A 23,299-nucleotide genomic window follows, 5' to 3' on the forward strand; every position below is an offset into this window, starting at 1 on the left:
CCCTACAAAGTGCTCAGGGCTCCCCCCATCCATCCATCCATTCAGTCCACTACTATTCCCGACAGCCTGCTAGATGTCAAGCACTATGCTGCCTTGTTTTCCTCTGAGTCACTGATGAATCTTCAGGGATTTCAGAAGCAAAACTCAACTGGGGATTTTCATAATCTGCTTACGACGCTGGAACCAACGAGACTGCTGTCTCTGTGCCTTGGGCTTTCTAACTACCTTTATACGGACGACTACCAGGAAGCCCTTCAAGCAAAACAAGACAACCCACAGGATGCTGACACAGTAGGAAGGCAAAAGGCTAAGAAGCCCCAGCACCCCTACGATGGGTACCCTGAACTGCAGAGACGGCCAACCCACATCGATTCATCTCCCAAAACGGCATTTGCCAACTTTTGAGGCCAGTGAGGAACACGCCGTGCAGACTTCAACCCAGCACTGCACACGCGCACGCGCACAGCTGCGTGGAACGGCATCTGCCACTGCCACGTGCCACGCATTCCGACAGGGTCTACTCTTCCAGTTGTGATAAACACGGTTAAAAACTCGGTTTGAGGACCACCACCCGAAAACGCTCCCTAGCCTTATTGCGGGGACAGAGGAAGGGAGAACTACTGGAGAGAAACCCGTCAGGACCCGGAGATGAAGGGGAGTCCCCGCTCCCCAGGCAGGTGAGGGAGCAGCACCAAGGGGAAGGGGGCCTCCTGGCCCGGGCATCCCAGTGTGAACTCGGGATGAACAGGTGGTCCGGAGAAAGATTTCTAAGACATCGGGTCAACGTGTCTAGCAAACAGAATACAGACACCGAACACATCTGGGACGATTAAACGTACTGGGTCGAACCACATCAAACCGCCGCTTTCTAAATGGTCTCTTTAGGAACATCTTCCATTTCTAACCGCTCCATAGGTCACCTGGGCCACTTCTGATGAGAACCCTGGGGAGAGCCAGCAGCTGCCGTGGGCAAGAGCCACACAGCGGCCCGCCTGCGGGTGTCAGGGCGCCGGGGGGTGTCCGCGCTGCCGGCGGGGCCTCTCCTGGGGTCTCCGTGGGGTCCCCCTTGGGGTGTCCGCGGGGGTCCCCACGGGATCTGGGCGCCCAGCCGCCGCAGAGTGTGGGCCGCGGGCCGTTTCACGACGGCCCCTGCGGCACCGCTCAGCTCGGTCAGCCCGGGGCGGGTGCTCGGGCGGGGGTCGCTCGCCGGCGGCACGAGGGGCTAGACGAGCAGGAACCGGACGACGCGGCGGCTGGGGGCTGCTGGCCTCCAGGGGTCGGCACCGCCCAGCGGCAGACAGGCCCGCCCTTTTCCAGCCGCGTTCAGGCGACAGGTCTTTGTTCCGGACACGGTCCTCGGTCTTCCGACCGCGCACGCCCTGCAAGGTGCATCCTGACCCCGACTCACCGCGCCAGGGCCGGGCCTCCTCGGCCCTCCAGGGTGGGGTGCGCCTCAGCCCCGAAGAGGATGCCCCTCGGCCCCGGGAATGGACGTCCTCCTCATTGCCGGCTGGGGGCATGCTCCTCGGCGCCGAGAAAGGAGACGCTCCTCAGTGCGGGTCGCGGAGGGGGGGGGGGGGGGGGGGGGGGGCGGGGATACGCTTCAGCCCCGAGAACGTCGTCGGGCTCGGAGCCGCCCTCTCGGCCAGGGCTGCCGCCCTCCCGGCATGCGGTGCGGCAGGCGGCCCCCGCCCTCCAGACGCGGCACGTGCCGGGGCGGGGCCTAGCCGTGCCACACACGCGGGGACGCGGCGGGACAGGCGCCACGCTCCTCACGCGCCGCTGACGTCGAGGCCACGGTGCACCGCGCCCCCCCGCCCGCGTCCCCGCCCCGCGCCAGTCCCCCAGCCACCGAAGAAGTCCCAGGCCCCGATTAGGGGGCACGCTACTTTCCGGCGCCGCGAGGCCCACCCGGTCCGCTCGTGTTTCCGCCCACGGGACCCGGGCTGGGGCCCAACCCACCCCGCGCAGTCCTCAGAAAGTGGGTGCGGGCCCTGACGGTGGACATGGCCCTCGCCAGTCTGGGGAAATGCACTTGTGTGCAGAGTCTTGTGCTGGGAAACGAGACACCCGCCCGGGATTCGGTCTTCGCCAGAAAATCCCTGCCCCGGTTCAACTTGGCCCGAATCTTCCGAGGCGGGACACCAAATTCCAGAACACCTGCGCCACCCTTCACGGCCCGCGGTGTGGCCTCGCCGCCGCCGAAGCCACTGCCGTAGGGACGCTTCCGCACACGACCCCCCTCACCCCCGGTCCACCTGTAACCTGCTCGTGTGCCAGCAGCCCTCCCGACCTACCGCCGTCCCACGCACGCAGTGTGGCCTCGAGAACAGCCGGCCACGGGGGAACCCCGCTACTGTGCGCGCTCACGAGCGGAATGGAAACGAGCCAACCCCCCCCCCCCCCCCCCCCGGAACAGAGGCCGGGCGCTGCCCACGGGCCGGGGCGGCGGAACCGGGGACGGGTCCCACACGTCCAGCTGGGAGCCAAACTCCAGGGCGTCTCCCGCACAGCACAGTGACCACAGCTCACCGTATACCGTGCACTGCAACGCTGGTCAGACACTGCATCTCAAAAATGTTCTCACCACAGGGGCGCCTGGGTGGCGCAGTCGGTTAAGCGTCCGACTTCAGCCAGGTCACGATCTCGCAGTCCGTGAGTTCGAGCCCCGCGTCGGGCTCTGGGCTGATGGCTCGGAGCCTGGAGCCTGTTTCCGATTCTGTGTCTCCCTCTCTCTCTCTGCCCCTCCCCCGTTCATGCTCTGTCTCTCTCTGTCCCAAAAATAAATAAAAAACGTTGAAAAAAAAATTAAAAAAAAAAATGTTCTCTCCACAAAGAAAAAGGTAATTATGTGAGGACACGGGGGGGGGGGGGGGGGTTACCCAACCTTATTGTGGTCATCGCTTCCCAACATACATGGATCCCAACATCACGGATTCACACTGCACACTTTAAACTTACCTATGTTATATGTGAACAAAACCTCAATAAAGCTGGGGAAAGAGGTGGATATGTAAGGTAATAAATAAACCTACCTCTTTTTTTGTTTAAAAAAATTTTTTAATGTTTATCTTGCGGGGGAGGGGGCAGAGAGAGAGGGAGACACAGAATCCGAAGCAGGCTCCAGGCTCTGAGCTGTCAGCCCAGAGCCTGATGTGGGTGGGGCTGGAGCCCACGAACTTCAATTCAAGATCATGACCTGAGCTGAAGCCGGACACTTAACGGACTGAGCCACCCAGGTGCCCCCCTTTTTTTTGAGAGAGAGAGAGCACGCACACCCACCCGTGCAAGCAGAAGAAGACCAGAGGGAGAGGGAGAGAGAATCCGAAGCAGGCTCGAGTGGGGAGCCCAACTCAGTGCTCAAGCCCACAAACAGTGAGATCATCACGAGCCAAAATCAAGAGTTGGGTGCCCAAATGACTGAGCCACCCAGGCACTCATCTTAAACCTACCTTTTTTTTTGTTTTTTAATGTTTATTTATTTTGAGAGAAGGAGACTGACAGAGAGAATCTCAAGCAGGCTCCGAGCTGGACAGCACAGGTGGATGCAGGGCTCAAACCTGTGAACAGCGATATCATGATCTGAGCCAAAATCAAGAGTCCAAAGCTCAACAGACTGAGCCACCCAGGCGCCCCCCCCCCAACCCTACCTCTTAATCAACGACTGAGGTTATTTTACACGTTCGTCGCGAGGACCCTGTCATTCACCCACCACACCCCTCAATGGTTTTTATCAAATTAAATATTTTGAATTCAAACTTCTAGGGGCCACATGAGCCTCTAACAACTGAACACATCCCACCCAGGCACGCTCTTTGGCCCACAGCTTCAGCTTCCCCTAAGCTCTCCGTGGCGTGCCTGTTCTCCCTTGCAAAGCTCTACTCCCACAGCTGGGGTGACAGGAGCATTGGCTACGGAAGGGAGGGACCATCAGGACCCACTTACGCTCACACACACTCTCTCTTGGGAGCCTTCTCCTCAAATCACGGACTTCAAAAGCAGCTAAAAATCTGTTTCTACCCCCAACATGAAACATTCTATGTACTTTCACGTTAGATGTGCAGAGAGGGTGTTTTTAACGTGTCAACTCTTTAAGTCTTATTAAGACCATGCAACGATATGGCAAAGTGTTCAGGATGCTGTGTTAAATGAAAGATACCAAAAGTTATGCAACTACAGTGTCAGGGTTTATAGGCAACTTCCTTCGCTTTCCTGTAGTCCACATTTTTGCTGACAGTGCTTTTAATTTTAAATTGGAGGTGACGGATAGGTTCACTAGCTTGACTGCTGTGGTGATGGTTTCACGGGTACGTGCGTGTCAAAACTTATCAGACCGCACGCTGAATATGTGACGCTGATTGTATACGAAGAGTACATCAATGAAGCTGTTAAAATGTCTCCGTGGTATGCAGTGTTTGAGAAGCCACGGCAGAATGACATAAACATGTAACTACAGGACAGGCCGGAAGGTGGGGGATCAGACAGGAATCTCCTCCATAAAGTCACTCAGAGAGTGAATTTCAAAAGGAAGAAATGACAATCACGAGAAAAAAAGAATCACACTTCTAAAGAGAACCCCCCCCACACACCCAGTGCGCAGAAGCCTTCTTTACTTGAAGCAAAAAAGAATTCGCAAGTTAAGGGGTTAGGAGAAGAACTTTAGTATTGCAGAAACGATTCTGAATTAGACAAAACCCAGAAGAAAGGCAGCAAAGAACTTTGAAGACACTAGAGTTCTTCCCGTGGATTTGAGAAGCCTCAGAAAAAATAGGCTCAGAGAAACGGACAAGATAAAACAAAGAGATGGGGTTTTTGTTTGCTTAGGGATTTATGCTCTTTGTGCCTCGCTTTTATAGGTCACCCTGTTTTTTGTATTTTATCTATAATTTAGTAAATTGGTCCTTTCCATTTGTTTCCTAAAATATTTTCCCAAGCTTTTTACTTTGATAAATATTAGTAAAATACTTCCCCAAGGGCTCTCAGATTAGACGTTAACCCTTTTGGGTTGGTTAGCTATTCTTAAAAAAAACACCTGTATTACCTTAGAGACTGAGAAAAGAAGAAAGTAAGTCGCTAACAACTCTTTTTATCAGCAAATCCATAATTTCACCTATAAATGAGGTGAAAAAAATCACCTAAAGCTAATCCAAAGTAAAATGACTTTCTCGTTAACAAGTATCTTGGAAAATACAGAGATTTTAAATGTTAAAAGCTTCGTAAGGTAGTGGAGGTGAAGCGATCTGCCCCAGAAAACGAAAGGGCGTTCTGTTTCCCACATCTGGACTCTAACCACAAGGAGCTGAAGAAGCCCAGATGAAGGTCCCCTGAAGGGGACACAGCCCGGGTCCTGGTACTAGTGACACCTGTCGCAGGGTCGATTCTCCCCAGCTCACACCCTTACACGGCGTGGACATCACCGTTATCCCTGTATCCCCAAGTAAGTGGGAAAGCTAAGGAGAAAGTGCGCCTGACCTGTTGGGACGCGAGGTGGCCTCTCCCCTCGTCTGACACTGGACGGTGGCAGGCTGTGGTCAACGATGTGCATGTGGAACACCCAGGACCCCCACTCTCCTACCTGAGCCACCCCTGAAAGCAGAGTGGACAAGAGCCTAGCAACAGTCCTAACTGAAAAATGGCATCTTCATTCCAACAGTCAAAAGACATGAAATCCCTAGTTAGGAGATGAATATTATAGTTTCAAACACTAAGGTACAAGCAACCACTTAAAAGCAATACATGATACGAAATAATTGTACATTATTTCTAAATAATTCTCACCTCCAATTCTAGTTTTTCTGACTTACCCAACACAACATTTGGTAGACGGAAGTGATTTTCTTTTTAATAGCTCAGAGTCTTATAAGAAATGACCTGCTGTCTTACCAAGTTTCTTTGACATTTTCTAGAATCGAGTTGAGCCTCACCTTCTCTTATTACCATAAAGGAAGGGGTTGCTGCAAGCCTCCTTCCTCAACAAGCTCTATAATCCTGTAAATTCAACAGATGCCTAAAGTATTAATCAACTTTTTCCATCACAGGTCTTCACCTTTGAGACACATTTCCCATCTTTTTTATATGTAACTGAATTTTGCTACCTTCCCCTCAGCTGGGGATCATCTTGGGCGTGTGCTCCCAGTGCTCCTCCTGGGACTCGGGAGAGTGTCCCTGCCCGCCACCCACTGGGGCTCCTCCCGGTGCCCCACCCGCACTGGAGAACAGGGACATGACCCAAGCGGGGCCGTCGCCACTCTTAATCCAAGATGCTTCCACCTGAAGGCTACAGAAAACATTCCCTGACTTCCATCTACGAAAGCCGGACGAGCGGGGGGATGTGCAGAAACCACGTGAAGCCACGCAGAGGGACATGGGGGGGGGGGGGCCTCCAGATCACAGCTCTGCCCGCCTCCCCGGGCCCCACGGCCGCTCGGGTCCTGGACGCCACACACTTCTGGAGTGGACGTGAGCTTCCTCCACCTCCTCTCCCGCAGGGACACAGCCAGCTGAAGTGCAAACGGGGTGCGGCCCCGCCACCTCGGGAACACCGGGTGACTTCCAGACTGGTCTCGGCTGTGTCATTAACCTCTCGTGTCTTCCGCTGGGCCCTCATGCCAATAAGGGCCCCAGTAGGCTTACGAAGGCCCGGGCAGTGACAAAACTGAACCGCCAAGCATGCCGACGGTGCAAGTTGCCGCGCGTCCGCTGAAGGACCGGTGCCACGTGCAAGCAAGGAGCAGTGTCTGCCGGCTGGGGCCACGCCGGGGGGGACGCTCACGCGAGGGACAGCCCAGTAGGAACCCCCGCACTCAGCCATGGGGGGCGGGGGGGTACAGGTAACACTGCTCTCACTGGAAGAAAATAACGGCATCGAAAGCTTACGACACGAGGGCAGAAGATGTTTGTGTTAATGTTACAAGCCTTATATTGACATTTTTTTGGAATTTAGCCCTTTACGTTATTTTCTCAGTTAAAACTCTAAGAAAACACTGTCATTGTGATACCTATTCATCAGCAAGTATAACTTCATAGGAACATACCACACACGTTGATCTGGACACGTGAGATTTAGGGTGCTGAGTAGATACTCAGCTGTCAGCTTATCATCTAGAGCTCACGAGAGAGAGCGGGCCAGAAATTGAAGGGTGGGAGTCAGCAGCACGCAGGGGTGAAGGCCAGGGGCTACGAACACTGGAGAGGACCGAAGTCTGAGGGGGACAAGAGAAGGGAGCGCAGGGGAGGACCAAGAGATGAAGCCAATGGTGGGGGGTGGTGGGGGGGGGGGTGGGAGCCAGAGCCGCAAGTCCCCCATCACAGAGGCTCCAGGCCAGGACGGCCCACCGCACCGGGGGCTGGGACAAGGCCAGGGGCGACCAGGAATCCCTTCCCTCCTCCTCCTCCCTTCGGAGAAGACATTGTACCAGCACATAACCGCTCGGAATCCTAGAACGACCGTTTCGAGAAAAGCCAGCGTGCCTCCAGAGTTAACGATCTGCCAGCTAAAGAAGCATCAGTGACTCGGGCTCCATCAGAGGAGGTGTCCCTGGACAGGTGGCTCCCAAATGGGACTCCGGAGGCCCCCGCTGAGCATGCAGAGCCCACTGGCTGGGGGAAGGACAGGGCCAGCTCCCAAGGGAAGGGCGCTGGAAACACTCACCACTTTGTCCCACACCATCCAACTTACCAAATCAATTCAGGGTGTTGGAAGCAGAACAAGACAGTGGCTTCCTGCATCCACGGCTCGGCATTAATGAAAGCCCACCTGGGCAGCCAATGCATCACCACGGAACTTAAAGGAAGCCGAAGGAGAGGCTGGCGGGCAGGTCCCCCTTCTCCCAAACCCAATCCCCGCGTCATTAGCCTCCAGATGTGATTCAGGATAAAGCCCAGCGCAGCCGTGAGTCAACTCTTCTAGATTGAAAGGTCAACATCAAAACATTGTCCGCTGCTCCAGCTACAGTGAAGTGGACACTCTGTACCTTCCCAGGCTGGCAGGAAGACTGCTACAACGCTTCTGGAAAGCATTTGGCATTACGATTCAGGAGCTTTTAGAACTGTTTCTATTTATTTGGAGATCTAATACTATTTCTGGAAATCTATCTTAAGGAATTAGTCTGCAATAAGGAGGAAAAAACCCTTTGGGTTCCTGAAAGTATCATTCATTATACAAAATCACCTTCAACCACGTAAGTAGCCATTTACAAGGAAATAGGTAAATTACAGTGAAATATGCAACTAATAGAGTTTTTTTAAAGCATAGAAAATGCAAAACATCAAGTGAACAAAAATGCACAAAGTATAATCAAACATGTACGTAAATGTACAAAAAATAAAAGGAGGACATTTTGGGGGTCCCTGGGTGGCTCAGTCAGTTAAACGTCTGACTTCGGCACAGGTCATGATCTCACGGTCCGTGAGTTCGAGCCTCGAGTCCGGCTCTTTGCTGACAGCTCGAAGTCTAGAGCCTGCTTGGGATCCTGTGTCTCCCTCTCTCTCTGCCCCTTCCCAGCTCACGGTCTCTTTCTCTCTCAAAAATAAACATTTAAAAAAAAAAAAAGGAATTTTTTTTTTTTTTAAGATGGTGCAACTGTGAAGAGAAATGGAAGCAAACAGTAGGCTAACTCTGGTTGATCAGGACGGGAGCATACCAATTGGGGAGGATAGGGGGCAAAGGGGTCTCAGGCAGAAAATTTGCTGGAATATTCGGTGGGCTGAGGGAGGCAGTCAGAGGGAAAAAGAAGTTCTTTAGCTAAAGAATGGGAACAGAGACACCGTGTCCGGCAGAAAAGAAGTGGAACCTCACATCAACTGAAAGTTGGGGTGACACCTGGCTTCACTCTGGCCCCACTGCCCATTAGACTGCCAGTCCCCAAATCACCTCCAGCTTATCCGCGAAAAAGCAAAGCATGAATTCAGAAGATACTAAGTAGGTGCTCCAGTGCCGACTGGCTTAAGACTCCGGACGGCATCACATCGGAATTCTCTAGTAACCACGTACCTCCCGGTTATGTTCATTCTACACTGTTGGAAAATAACCTGCATTCTCTGTACATGCTCCCAGAAGGAACAGCACGGAAGATGGGCCAGAAACAAACTGGGAAAGGGAACTCGATCTTCTTTATGTGATTAGCTGTAACATTTATAATTTCATGTACAATTAACCATAATATGAAATAATACAAACTGCATCCTTTAAAAATACTTAGGAAAAAACACCTAAAACTTATGACATTTATGATTGGTGGTCAAACTAAACTCATTAAGTATCCAAAATACCACTAAGGTACATTAAATTTACTTGAAAAAGCTACAGAGGTAATTTTATGAAGACCACTAACCAGAAAAGAAACTGATGCCAAGAGAGGGCGCCGTCCAGTGGCAGCTGGGGCCCGAACCCCCGCTGCCAGCAGCACTGTGTTTGTTCTCTACACCTCTGTCCCCATTTGGAACACAGCGAGCGGACTCATCCTTTAGGGATGCCACGAAGATTAGACAAGTCGGTTTATCGAAAACACTTGGAAGCCGGCCTGGCCTAGGTCACAGAGTAGACACACGAAGCTGTCCCTTAGTCCTGGAGGAGGACGGAGCCAGTGGCCGGAACAGCGCTGTGAATGCACGCGAGGCCCCCAAACTGCACGCTGAGGACAGTTAGGACAGTACGTTTTACCATGTGTATACTGTGCCTCAATTTTTTAGAAAAAGGCTTTGCTATTAGAATTTTAATTTCTCCTGGAAAAAAAAAAAACACTATCAGATTCTACATGAGACTCTATGCAAATCTAGGATTCCTATAAAAATAATCTTTACCAATCAAGGGATTCTGATATCAACTTCTGGGTCATACTTCTAAAATATAAATTTCAAAATAATGTATTGTGCTCCCGCAAAACTCTAATGTCTGAATTATTTCACTTGAATTTTCCAGCAAAAATGTATTCATTTTTGAGTAAATGATAACAAAACCAAAATACAAATACAACACAAAACAAAACCAGAAACCCTTTCTTTGAACACAAGCATTTTGGTGTAGCTTCTACACAGGGGCAGAAAGACCTCACAGGCCTTGAAGGGAGCTCATTATAAAAAGCAACAAAAGCCATCTTTAAACGTGTTTTAAAATAAAACCTTGCAAAATAGCCCCAAAGCACATCTCTCCGATTACGAAATGAGCACGCGGTGCAAAGGGACGGAGAATACCAATTTACTACACCCTATACTGACTGACAATGCTTGTTGCATAGCAACGAGATCCTGCGGTCTGAAAGCAGACAGAACCCCTTTTCTTGACTCGCCGAGCCACACTTAACCCCATCGAGGCTGAGAAAGGATGCAAAGACCGTTTTACAGACACCACTACCGACACCCGCGGTCTGAGGATGCAAATTCTAGAACTAGAGAATCCCAAACCCAAATCCCAGCCCCTGTGCACCGTGAAAGAGACTGATGTCTCCTCGCTCTCAGGGCTTCCCTGCTAGAAACAACTGCTACTCATGGTGGACGCCTTTCTTCTAAAAGCATCACCTGCGAGAGTTGGTTTTTTTAAAACTCCAAGGTAATAACATACCCACGCACCTTTTGTTGCATAATTTAAAAGAAGTAATTTGATCCTTTCAGTTTAGTTTCTAAAAATCGTAATTTATAAGCAAGGGCTACAATTTCCTAACAGTTTTCTCCTACTTAAAATTTATTGGAACTATTTTTATGTTATTACCTATATGGGTAACTAGTAACATCTCATAAAACTTTTTTTTTTTTTTTTTTTTTTTAAACAGAATTCAGTTTCGTCTAAAGAAAACCAAAAGCTTGCAGCTATTCTGGCCCTGGTCTGAAATCCTTTCATTGTGTTGGGATTTCCCCACTTCTCTTGAGAAATGACTGCCAAGCCCCACCGAAGAAACCCGACTAAATACAGATAAACTCACAACCGTGTTCCCCAACTTTTCGAAGGGAAGGCCCTTTAAACTCATGAAGCGTAGGGGCACCTGAGTGGCTCAGTCGGTTGAGCGACCGACTTCGGCTCAGGTCATGATCTCGCAGTTCGTGCGTTCGAGCCCGTGTTGGGCTCTGTGCTGACAGCTCAGAGCCTGGGGCCTGCTTCGGATTCTGTGTTCCCCCCGCCCCGCTGTCTCTGCCCCTAACCCACTCACATTCTGTCTCTGTCTCTCTCAAAAATTATAAATAAACATTAAAAAAAATTTAAATTCATGAAGTATATTTTTAATGTACATTGACAGAGAAAATGTGATTTAAAAGCAGTCTGAATTTCCTATCTTTTAAATTAATCTGTGTAATGTAACAGCACGTACACACGTGCCATCTACCGCACGTGAACACGGCATCTCAGATGACAAAGCTCGGTGCACACAGGTGCACACGGACTCCTCAAGACAAGCCTACGGCTGTCCCCGGAGCCCACAGATTGGAAGTCATTCATCTACGAGAAAAGCTGGAATCACTCCGAAGACCTGGGGCAAAGCACATCCAGGTTTGGAACTGAGACGGCGCCGGGTCCAGGAGGATCCAGCGCTCGCCGGCCGGGCACTCCCGGGCCAGGGCACCGCCGAGGTGAATTCCTCCCCCAGAGGGCAGCTGTGCCCACACAGCACGTCGTTTCACTTTGTCGTTCAAAGACTCACAACGCCCAGCCGAGTGCGCCACACGGCCCGTCGCCTCCTTCCTGCGCAAACTCCTAGCTGAAGGCAGACACCGCCCTGGATGCGATCTCAGGGAGGGGAAATTGAATCTGAGAAGCAGCACCGGAAGGTAACAGAATTAGAGGCCACACAGAATGCTAGGGCCAGGGTCTTTGGAATCACGCAGGACTCTGATCTGAACCTCAGCTGTCATTCGCCAACCACACGACTAAGCCTCAGTTTCCCCCACCCTAAGTGAGGACACCAGCCTCATGGCTCATCCTAATCCATCGCATAAAGTGACTCACGGGAAGCGCTTAGCAAGTCTCCTGGCCTGTCCCTGAAAGTGCAACAAAGAGTGGCTATGACAACCACAGATCTACTCATTCTACGTAAGCAGAGGACATTAAAAGTCGTCCTATGTAACTGGCTGGCCCATTTGGTTTGTACCCAGTGTAGGCAAAGGTTAGCCTCGGAAACACTGTGATCTCTGGCCAGGGACTCGTGCCCCGTGCCCGACGTGTATCGGGATCAATGAGGACAATTCAGCAAGTCTTTGAAAAGTTAATCATGAAAATATCTTTAAAAAACAATGAACTGGGGCACCTGGGTGGCTCAGTCGGTTAAGCACCCAACTCTTGATTTCAGCTCAGGTCATGATCTCACGGTTTCATAGGTTCGAGCCCCACGTCGGGCTCTGCGCTGACAGTGCAGAGCCTACTTGGGATTCTCTCCCTCTCTCTCTCTCTGCCCCTCCCGTTCATTTTCTCTCTCTCTCAAAATAAATAAACTATAGGGGCGCCTGGGTGGCGCAGTCGGTTAGGCGTCCGACTTCAGCCAGGTCACGATCTCGCGGCCTGTGAGTTCGAGCCCCGCGTCGGGCTCTGGGCTGATGGCTCAGAGCCTGGAGCCTGTTTCCGATTCTGTGTCTCCCTCTCTCTCTGCCCCTCCCCCGTTCATGCTCTGTCTCTCTCTGTCCCAAAAATAAATAAACGTTGAAAAAAAAAAATTAAAAAAAAAAAAAACTTTAAAAAAAAAATAAGTTTATTTTAAATACTTACATGCAACTAACAATGAGGTATAACAATTTCTTTGAATGGGTTTTATTTTGTCACATTAAAATTCGAAAGCTTATTTTTTTCATCTTCATATAGTTTCTAACTTACAAATGGGAATGTATGAAAGGACTTTCAAGATAGATTTTCTTTTTTAAAACACTATTTACAAATTGTGCTTGTGTTACCAAGCTAAAGTCTAAATAACCAAATAGATGAATCTTTTGCAATAAAAGTAGGGAACAGCATGAAAATCACCTTTTTTTCTCACTTAAACACAAAACATTTAAATGTTTTAAATGTCAAACTTTTGAGGTGCCTGGGTGGCTCAGTTTGGTAAGCATCCGACTTCAGCTCAAGTCATGATCTCACAGTCTGCGAGTTCGAGCCACGCGTCGGACTCTGTGCTGACAGCTCGGAGCCTGGAGCCTGCTTCGGACTCCGTATCTCCCTCTCTCTCTGCCCCTCCCCTGCTCGCACTCTGTCTCCAATCTCTCAAAAATAAACATTAAAAAATTTAATAAACGTCAAACTTTTTTTTTTAACTTTTAAAAATTGTACAGTAGCTCCTGACATTACCAGATTCAGAGCGGTGGTTCACAACTGGGTTGACTTTTCTCCCATTCAAAATCTGACACTGGACACATTTTTGCTTGTCACTACAGGGCGGGGGGGTGAGGGTAGGGTGGGGTGAACTACTGGCATCTAGTGGCAGCCACCAGGGGCAAGGCTGGGCATCCTACAATGCCCAGGGCAGCCCCACGACACAGAATCATCTGACCCCAAACATCAATACAGCCGAGGATGAGGAACCCTGATTTAGAGGTCGGGATCCATCCTGAAGGAAAACTTGCTTTCTTACTAAACTTTCTTTCAATACGACTAGAAATACCCAGGATTTCCAAGCATCATTTGTTGAAAAGATGATCCTTTCCCCATCGACTGGTCTTGGCGCCCTTGTCAAAAGTCCCGTGACCACAAATGTGCAAGTTTAACGTCCAGGGTCTCTATTTGGACCCACTGGTCTATGGGGCCAGTCTGTGCCAGGACCACACTGTTTTGATTACCACAGCTCTGTAGTAAGTTCTGAAATCAGTTAAGTGAGAGTCTTCCAACTTTGTTCTTTTTCGAGATGGCTTTTGACTATGCCGGGTCCCATGGGATACCATCTAAATTTCAGGATGGGTTTTTCTATTTCTGCAAAAATATGCCGGGTTTTGACAGAGATTATATTGAATCTGTAGTAGATCACTGTGGGTAGTACTGTCATCTTAACGTTAAGTCTTTAACCCAGGGACAGAGCTCTGTTCAAGTTAATTAGGTCTTTGATTTCTTTCGGCAATATTTTATAATTTTCAGTAGACAAGTCCCTTCCTTGCTTAAATTTATTCCTAGGTATTTTATTATTTTAGACACTATAGTAAATGGAACTGCTTTCTTATTTTCCTTTTTGGATTGTTCACTGCTGGTGTAAGGAAACACAACTGATTTTTGTGTGATCTTACACCCACAACTTTGCTGAACTTGTTCATGAGTTCTAGTGGCCTTACAGGTGTCCTGCCTGTGTTTATATGTAACGTGTGTGTGTGTGCACGTCCGCCTCTGTATCTGTCACCTGGGGCCGTGAGCTGATTAAAGGGAGAGATGGATGAGGCCAACGCTGCGGTCCACACCCAGATGGGAAACTCAGACGAGAGATGACGTCGACATCCTAACCCCCAGTACCCCAGAACGTGACCTTCCTTGAAAACAGGGTCATTACAGATGAATTAGTTGTGATGAGGTCACACTGGGGTAGGCTGGGCCCTTAATCCAATATGACTGGTCTCCTTAAAAGAGGAAACCACCACATGAAAACAGAGACACACGGGGAAAAGACAGCCATATGATCAGAGAAGCAGAAATTGGGAGTGATGCATTTCTAGAAGCCAAGGATTGCCAAGGATTGCCAAGGATTGCCAGCAAACACCACAAGCTGGACAAGGGAAGGAAGGAAGGAAGGAAGGAAGGAAGGAAGGAAGGAAGGAATTCTGCCTCAAGACTGTAACACAAAACCCCTGAGTTTCCAGCCTGCCTTACAAAGCTCAGACTTATCAACCCCCAATACCATGAGTCAATTCCAATCATCCATCAATAAAGGAAAAGAGGGGATCTGGAGACCATAAGAAAAAACTGCCTACTTCATAAACGTGGCCCACGATCTATACCAAAACCTGACTGCATCAGTTTCTGGGGCGCCTGGGTAGATCGGTCGGGTGAGCATCCAACTCTTGATTATGGTTCAGGTCATAATCCCAGGGTCATGGGTTCGAGCCCTGAGTCGGGTTCCACACTGGGCTTGGAGTCTGCCTGGGATTCTCTCTCTCCCTCTGCTCCTCCCCCTGTTCTTATACACGTGCGCACTCTCTCTCTCTCTCTGTCTCTCAAGAAATAGAAATTTTAAATATGAAATAAAATTTTAAAAAACCTTATGAATCAGTTTCTAATTTTAGTGCTTTCCACAGATTCAAAGAGAACCGCATCAATTAATCAGTTAAAGGGAAACAGGCTTGCTGACTGGGTGACAGGAACTTATTCATATAATCAGGTTTCCAGGCAGAAAAAAATACACTCGATGTGTTGTCCTTACGCTTTCAAGTACATTACATATTAACATTTACATATAAAAGTTTTTTATCCAAATACCCCATCGTGACACCTTTGCTTTGTCACTTATTCATACCTGTACACATACCGTGATCACAGGGATACAAAAACATACTGTGTTTCACGCAAAATTGTTCAAAGTACTGTCTTAATACCTTTGAAAATCACGATTCAGAGAGAGAATTAAAATGGGAAGGTCTAAAACAATCAGTAATCATGAATTTAGCTTTTACATGTATTTTTTTAGAGTTACTGGAAGTCCCTGATTATACCCAGCGTGTTGCAAAGCGCTTACGGAACTGGCTGGAGCGAAGAGAAGCCTCCAGTGCGTCTCCGAGGGGAGTTTATGCCTGGAGTGGCAAACGCTCTGGAAGGTGGACAGATGCTCCGAGCTCACTACAGGAGTGATCGCCGAAGACGCGGACTAGAAGAGGAAACCGCAGCGAGAGACACTGCGTGGGCACAGAGGCAGCTTTCTGGAAGACAGAACAGAAGGAGCAAGACCAAAAGCCCAGTAGCGCCCCTGGGGAACCTCAAGCACACCATTCCAAAATGAACGAGGGGCACTGAGGCGCGGCTGGAGGGTCTGCAGGGCCCCGAGCGCCAGGCGGAGGCGCCCCTTCCGCAGGCCGCGCAGGGGCAGGCCGAGGTTCTCCAGAAGGACATGAGGGGGGCACCAAGCATCACACACGGCGGGAAGGTGGAGGGGCGGAGGCCGGAGGGTCCGATGGTGGGGAAGGGAGGCTGGTCCCCCGTGGCGCAAGTGATGGTTCTACCATTCAGGGCTCTGCTTCTCCATCTGAAGAATCATATTAACATATTTCAGACATCATTTTAAAATCTAGGTTCTCTAAGAGTTTAACGTTCCTTACTTTTAGAGTGCCTAAAAACAGAAGTCTTTCATGGTAAAAGCTGAAGAAAAAAGGCAAAGAACGTTCAGAAGCCTGTGCTTACTGACACAAAAGCAAAGGCACAACACGAAGAGAGCGATAACTAGAGCACACCAAATCCATAAATCCTCCAACTGCGTTATGTCAGACGGCGAGACAAGGCAGCAGATGCGTAATCTCATCACGCGCGGAAAGACCCTGAGGTCTGGGCAGCCAACGGGAGGCCTCACAGCCAGCAAAGGGAAGGGCTCGGAAGCTAAAGGTGATTCTGTTCAACTTGACTTCTCTTCCCAAAATGAAAACACCGTGAAAAACTTGCATACCCAGAGGAACACGAGAGGATGACAGAGAGACTTTCCTTAAAGTAGACGATCCGAACAAAATAACAGATGAGTATGACAAAACACTACAGCAATACAAAACAACGTTGTCAATCTGCCATAAATAAAAAGCACTCTACGTGAGAAAAATTTTAAGTATGATTTGCAGATATTTCGAAAGAAATCAAACACAAATACACGAAATGGTCTCTAGCCTCACGATACCATCCATATACCATCCCTCAAAGCTTTTGAAAAGTGATTCATCGCTACACCCCCGCCTAAGCTATAAGCACAAGGGAATGGGTCACGTCTACGCTCACCTTTACTGTTTTAAAGTGGTTTTTGAGGATTTATCTTTTTGGGCCGTGTCTCTAACTTTGGAATCCCAGAGCAAGAAGGATCACGCAGGAACCATGCCTGCAGGCCATGACCAGGAGCTCAGTCTTGAGTGTCGCGGCAGGGGGAAGCCATGGGGCGTGTGATACGGGAGACTGAGCTGACCAACCGTGAGCTACGCAGAGCACCTGTGAGCTGCTGTGGCACAGGTAACAGGAGACCAGATGGGACAACCGCCCGATGCAACAGCAATCCAGAAGCATACCTATGTTAAAACGTAATACAGGACAAAACAGGTTCAGGGGTCTTGATGGGATTCGCTGCCAGATGCCCCTAAGATGCCAGGGTTGCCCAGGGATGCAAAAGTAACCTACCGCCACAACACCCACTACTGAACTAACCATTCGTAAAATCAGTCCCCATCAGGCGCCTGGGTGGCACAGCTGGTTAAGGGTCTGACTCTTGATCTCGGGCGGCTCAGGTCACGATCTCACAGTTTGTGAGTTCGAGCCCCACGTTGGGCTCTGCACTGATGGCGTGGGGCCTGCTTGGGATTCTGTCTCTCCTTCTCTCTGCCCTCACCCACTTGTGCATGCTCTCTCTCTCTCCAAATAAATAAGCTTAAAAATTTTTCAAAAAAAAAAAAAAATCAGCCCCTATCAAACATCCCTCCCAGGTCGCACGAGCCCCTGTCCGTCCAGTTCACCTTCTCCCTGTCGGTGGCCCAGTGACTGACGGACGCTTCAACGACAGAGCAACACAACGCAAACCATGCACGAAGCGGGAGTGCAAACCTTCCCGGAGACGCGGGCCTTCGTGACGTCACCGAACACGACACGAACAGTTTCCAACCAGCGGCAGAGCCGCTGACAAAAACGACAATTTTGAGAGGGACGCTGACTGGGCAGGAGAACGAGAGGGCGGCTGACAGGTGGGAGGTGTGCTCTGTATCCTGACGTGGGTGGTGGCTACCCACGCATGTAGACGCGGTAAAACTCCATCAGGCCGTGTGTGCGCTTACAATACGCTCCGCCGTATCTACATTAGACCTTAAGGGGGAGAAAAAGGAACGCAAGATGTCCTGTGACCCCCAAGAAGCACTGGGTCTGGATGTGAGGCCTAGAAACCCTTCAGCCAGCCGGCCCCGGAGGCAGCGAGGTGGCAGAGACCCCTGGGCGCAGGGTGCCAGCGGCCCGCTCTGCCCCGGACCCCCAGTGCAGGGCAGCAACCGTGCCTGACGTCCTCGCACGGGGCAGGCTGCTACTTGCAGCCAGAAGCATCTTAACAGAGACAATGAGCGAGTGACTGGAGAAAGCCAAGACAGATGAGGCAACAGGAGGTCAAAGAAATACACCGGAAATCGAGGTAAAGCCCCCGGCCTTCCGAGTGGAGCCCCTGAGCATTTTGGCAAAACAACCTTCTTTGGGAAGACGCTAGAAAAGTCCATCACGAGGGGCGCCTGGGGGGCTCCATCAGTTAAGCATCCGACTTCGGCTCAGGTCACGATCTCGCGGTTCGTGAGTTCGAGCCCCGGGTCGGGCTCTGTGCCGATGGCTCAGAGCCTGGAGCCTCCTTCGGATTCTGTGTCTCCCTCTCTCTCTGCCCTTCCCCCACTCACGCTCTGTCTCTGAAAAATGAATAAACGTTTATTTAAAAAAGTCTATCACGATATGAAGGGTGCAGTTCCATGCTATCTTACAATTTTAGAGAAAAATTATGTAAAAATCAGCAACTAACACTTGATTCACTCTTGTTCCATTCTAAGAATTTAACACAGCTGCAACCACAACACCAATGTCTTCATAATTTTGTTTCGTTCTTCGAGAGGAAACCCAAATAAAACCTTTCCTCCCTACCTGGCTATCACTGAGGTAGCACTCCTCTTGTAGGGTCAATTCATTTGACGTGGCCTTGCCCTTGTACCAATTACCTTCAGAAAATAAAGATCCCTTATGTGATGAGATCACGAAGAAAATAAATCACTCACTCACATGTCTGCATTTTAAAAGTTCTAGAAGTCCTAGAAGTTCTAGGACACAGAGGCCCCGGGGCAGACTGGTCAAAAGTGTGAGCCCCAGAATGGCCTGCCTGGGTCGGAACCCCCGTCCGCTGGGGACTAGTGGGTGACCCTGTGGAAGCCGCTCTTCTGGGACTCTGTGTCCTCATCTACAAAGTAACAACGGCTCCTACGGCAGAAGTTGTTGGAAGAGCATTAAATAGGCAATATGTAAAGTATTTTAGTCGATGAGTACTCAACAACTGTTAGCTATGATATTTCAAAACCTAAGACAACCAAAGTATATAAACGCCAACGGTGGAACTGAATTATTAGCAAAGGAAAAACTTTCTTAAAATCCCAGGCATTATGTTCAAATACAAGCACATACAGTTTAAATAAAATTAAGACAAGCAAACATGGAAACAGATGTTGTGCTTATACTGTAAAGGAGCTATAAGTTTAATTTCTAAAGATAGAAGAACTTTATTTTTATTTTAACATTTTTTTTTATTTCTGAGAGACAAGAGGGAGACAGAGCGTGAGCAGGGAAAAGGGCAGAGAGAGAGGGAGACCCAGAATCCGAAGCAGGCTCCAGGCTCCGAGCCGTCAGCCCAGAGCCCGACGCGGGGCTTGAACTCACGGGCCGTGAGATCCTCACCTGAGCTGAAGTCAGATGCTCAACCGACTGAGCCACCCAGGCGCCCCAAGAAGAACTTTTTTAAAGGTACCATATCAAATCTATTGTGCTAGAAACTACTGTGTTGCCGTACCTTCTAGAGAGGATGTGAACAATCTGAGTACAGAAAAGGGGGGGGGGGGGGGAAGCATGGAAAACTTGGTCAATTCTCTCCTCTACTCAAATTAATCCATTCATTTATCACAAGTCTAATTAAAATCCCAACAGGTTTGGGGGTGTCACTTTTCCTTTTATTTTATTTTATTTTTATTTGTTTTAACTGATAAAATAATTCTAAAACCCCTTTAGAAGAATGTATTAAATGGAAAAGCAAAGTTTTGAAAGTTCTAAGAAAACAAACAGTAACGTCCCTTACTAGACATTAAACTACAAACTTACAGTTGTTAAATCATGAGGAAATAGCACCGAGTCAGATCATTACCGCATCCAGAAACAGAACTCGGTGTTTATGGAAACCGAGTACGTACACATGAACGTGGCGTTTCAAGCCAATGAGAAAGGATGGCTTAGTCAACAGGGGATGGTGACAGGTGACCAGACACGCGATACTCAGATCCTAACCTAAACTCCCACCACCTTACATCAAAATAAATTGTAGGTGGCTTACACTGAAACATAAATGAAGCCATAAAGAGAAAAGAAGAAAACGTAGGTGAGCACACAGACAATTTTAGGTTGGGGAAGGCACGACAGCAAAGGCAGAAACTATCAAGGTGAGGACTGACAGAGGCACCTCTCTACCGAAACAAGGAAAACTAAAAGCCGAGGTGAATCGTGTCCCAGGTCCGTCCCCTGCAGTCTGCTCCCACGTAGACTCTGGGCTTGACCACATGACCGGCCAGGGCCCAGGAGACAAGGGGCTAGGTGACAGGCAGGGGTCCGACAAGAGCCTGCACACCAAGGCTGCCACTTCTGCGTGAGCTGCCCACAGAAGGCCCGAGAAGGCCCAGGTGAGTCCCAGGGAGGTGCCTCACGCGCCTCCTACTGGCTGCGAGCTGGGGTGTCAACCACGCGGGAGACGTTATACCTGCACGACGAGTGGCTCCCTGTTGAAGACACAATAAATCACTGCAGGAATGACTTAACATCCCACCGGGAAACAGACAAGCACATGAACAGACGATTCGCACAAGTACAGGGATGTCCAATAATCACACGAGGAAATGTCTGACTCTCCGAGTAATCAAAGAAACACAAATCAAAACACTGACGGGTGCCTGGCTGGCCCAGTCGGTGGAGTCCATGACTCCTGATCCCGGGGGGGTTGTGAGCTCCAGCCCCACCATGTTGGGCATAGAAAGAGCTTAAGAAAAACCTAAAAAATAAAACACTGAGATAACGCCTTCTGCCTATCAGATTGGCAAAGATTAAAAACGCTGGATACTGCCCTAAATTGGACGGAATGTTGGAAAGCTGACACTCTCATCTACTGTGGCTAATTTGGTAACGTGTATCAGAAACTAATAAAATTCCCTTTCGTCTGGTAAACTCATTTATTTTTCACTCAAATATTTACTGTGGACTCATAGACACCTAGGTGGGAACGAGGAACACAGCCAGATCAGGCAGGACCTTAATAATCCGGGCTTTGTTCTGGGAGTACTAAGATGCCACAGAAGGCGTTAGCAGCGAATGAGAACAGCAACCGGCCACGTTTATGATCATTCTGACCGCTGCCCAGAGAAGGGGGGATGAGGATGGAAATGAGAAGACGCTACGTGTCCACGTGAGGGGCGCCTGGCTGGCTGTCGGGGGAGCATGGGACTTGATCTTGGCATTGTTAAGTGTGAGCCCCACGTTGGGTGTAGAGATTACTTAAAAATAAAACCTTAAAAATAAATAAATGTTCACGCAAAGGGACCGGTGGCCCATATTTGAGTGGCGTCAGAGAGACGAAGAAGCAAACAGGTTGACCTCAGAGGACCTAACAGAAAAAAGTAAGAGAGAGGAAAAAATACATACTAGGAATTTATCCCAGAACATAAATAGATGTGCAGATAAAAAAGATCAAATATGTACACAAAGACATATATCCGAAGATGTTCACAGCACTGTTTTTATAATAACAAAAACAGTGAAAAAAATCAAAAAGTCCATCCCCTAAGGAGTAAATTAAGCAGATTAAGGTCACCCAAAGCATAGTGAAAATACTACGCATTCTTTTAAAATTACATAGATCGGTACCGAGTGACAAGAATTATGTAAAAAGGCATCAATTAGAAAACATGTAACGTAGAACAATTTCACTTGCAAACAGTACGATCTCACTTTTACTTAAAACACACTCGTACCTACATAAACATACTTACGGCTGCATACGCGCGTTATAAAAAGTCTAGAAAGCTATAAATCAAAACAGCGAAACTCTGGATAGTTTGATTTTGAGTTATTAACATCTTCATACTTTCCATACCTTCTGAAATCTACATCAAAACTGTACTGGGAGTTTATAAGGGAAGGGAAAAAGTAACTAAAACAAAACAAAACAAAACACTGACCAGACATTAATTGGGACAATAGTCATTGGTTCATTTTCTCAAAATACTGCAAACACAAAGATTAAAGAGATTACAAAGCAATAAAAATAACAATGTTCTAAATTAAAACTTATGATTCATAAATCTTAAAAGTGTTAAAAACTCAAGAGTCACAATTTGCTGGCAACCCCAGTCTAGCATGAGAAGGGGAGAGGTAGGGACATCTCAGGACTCTAGAACGAAGCAGACACTCAAACGGAACCAATGCGTGGTCACCCTAAAACCACAGGAAGGTCCCTTCGCTGCAGGGGTGAACGCCCAGCCTGCACCCCCCTGCGATGCGACCCAAAGAGCTATTCCTTTTATTTCACTCATGCTCTGGGTTCTTCAGGAAGCTTCCACCGCACCCAGCTGACACAAGTAACACAGAGACCGAACAAGACAGAACACGGAGGGCCTCGCGCACACACAGTGAAAGGCAGTCAGTTTTGGACTTCGTGCCATGAGATGCACTGGTTACCAAGACCGCATGTTTTAGAAGAACTTTACCCCTGGAAAAGTCCTCAGTCCATCTAAAGATGTCAAGACTACTCTGTTCCCCAAAGACAAAGCTCTCTTTGGTATCTGAGGGTATTGCAGACATACCCAAGAAAAATCACCAACAGATTACACGGTTCTCCTAAGATTCTCCTGATTTGCTTCATGGACCATCGGTGAGCTCACCATCAGGACCCCTGCCAGGGCCACCAGAGGGAGGGCCCCAAAGCTGTTTAGGCCACCCAAGGCGCCTCAGCGAGGCTTCCCTCCCGCACTCCCACCTGCCTGGCTGTCTACAGGGAAAGGCCCAGGGACTCGGTCTCCGACCTCTCTTCTTTAGAAAATACGAACACATTCATTTAAAATATTAGCCCAAAGTTGTAAAGATGTCAGAAACTGTGTACAGCGAATGACAAGATCTATTCTAGTGAATAAGAGGAAATAATAACCCCAGGATGAGGTAGCGTGGCTGAGATATCATCCACATACCCTAAACGTCACCATTTGCAAAGATCAGATTCAGTGGGTTGTGCAAACGTCAGCACCGTTTCATTCCAGAACATCTTCGTCCCGGGAGAAAGGAGCCGGGCACATACCCACAGGAGCACCCACTGCCCACTCCTCCTTCAGTCTCCTGCTCGGGCCCTGGCCACCGTTTATCTTCCTGCTGTCTCTAAAGACGCCTCTGCTGGACACTGCCTATCAACTGCAA

General features: G+C 49.0%; 1 protein-coding gene across 8 annotated transcripts in view; it reads right to left on the reverse strand.

Annotated features, from left to right (window-relative positions):
- The window catches only part of ENAH (ENAH actin regulator), a 137,425-nt gene that overhangs the window by 107,443 nt on the left and 6,683 nt on the right, over positions 1 to 23,299 (reverse strand). Inside the window, exon 1 of one of the 8 annotated variants that reach the window (XM_047848119.1) lies at positions 1,409 to 1,521. The exons of the other annotated variants lie outside the window; for them this stretch is intronic. The gene's annotated coding sequence lies outside the window, so the exon portion shown is untranslated. Of the gene's footprint in view, positions 1 to 1,408; positions 1,522 to 23,299 lie in introns of those variants that run through there. 8 annotated transcript variants of the gene reach the window in all.

Source organism: Prionailurus viverrinus, unplaced genomic scaffold, assembly GCF_022837055.1.
Source record: "Prionailurus viverrinus isolate Anna unplaced genomic scaffold, UM_Priviv_1.0 scaffold_53, whole genome shotgun sequence".
NCBI classification, from domain to species: Eukaryota; Metazoa; Chordata; class Mammalia; order Carnivora; family Felidae; genus Prionailurus; species Prionailurus viverrinus.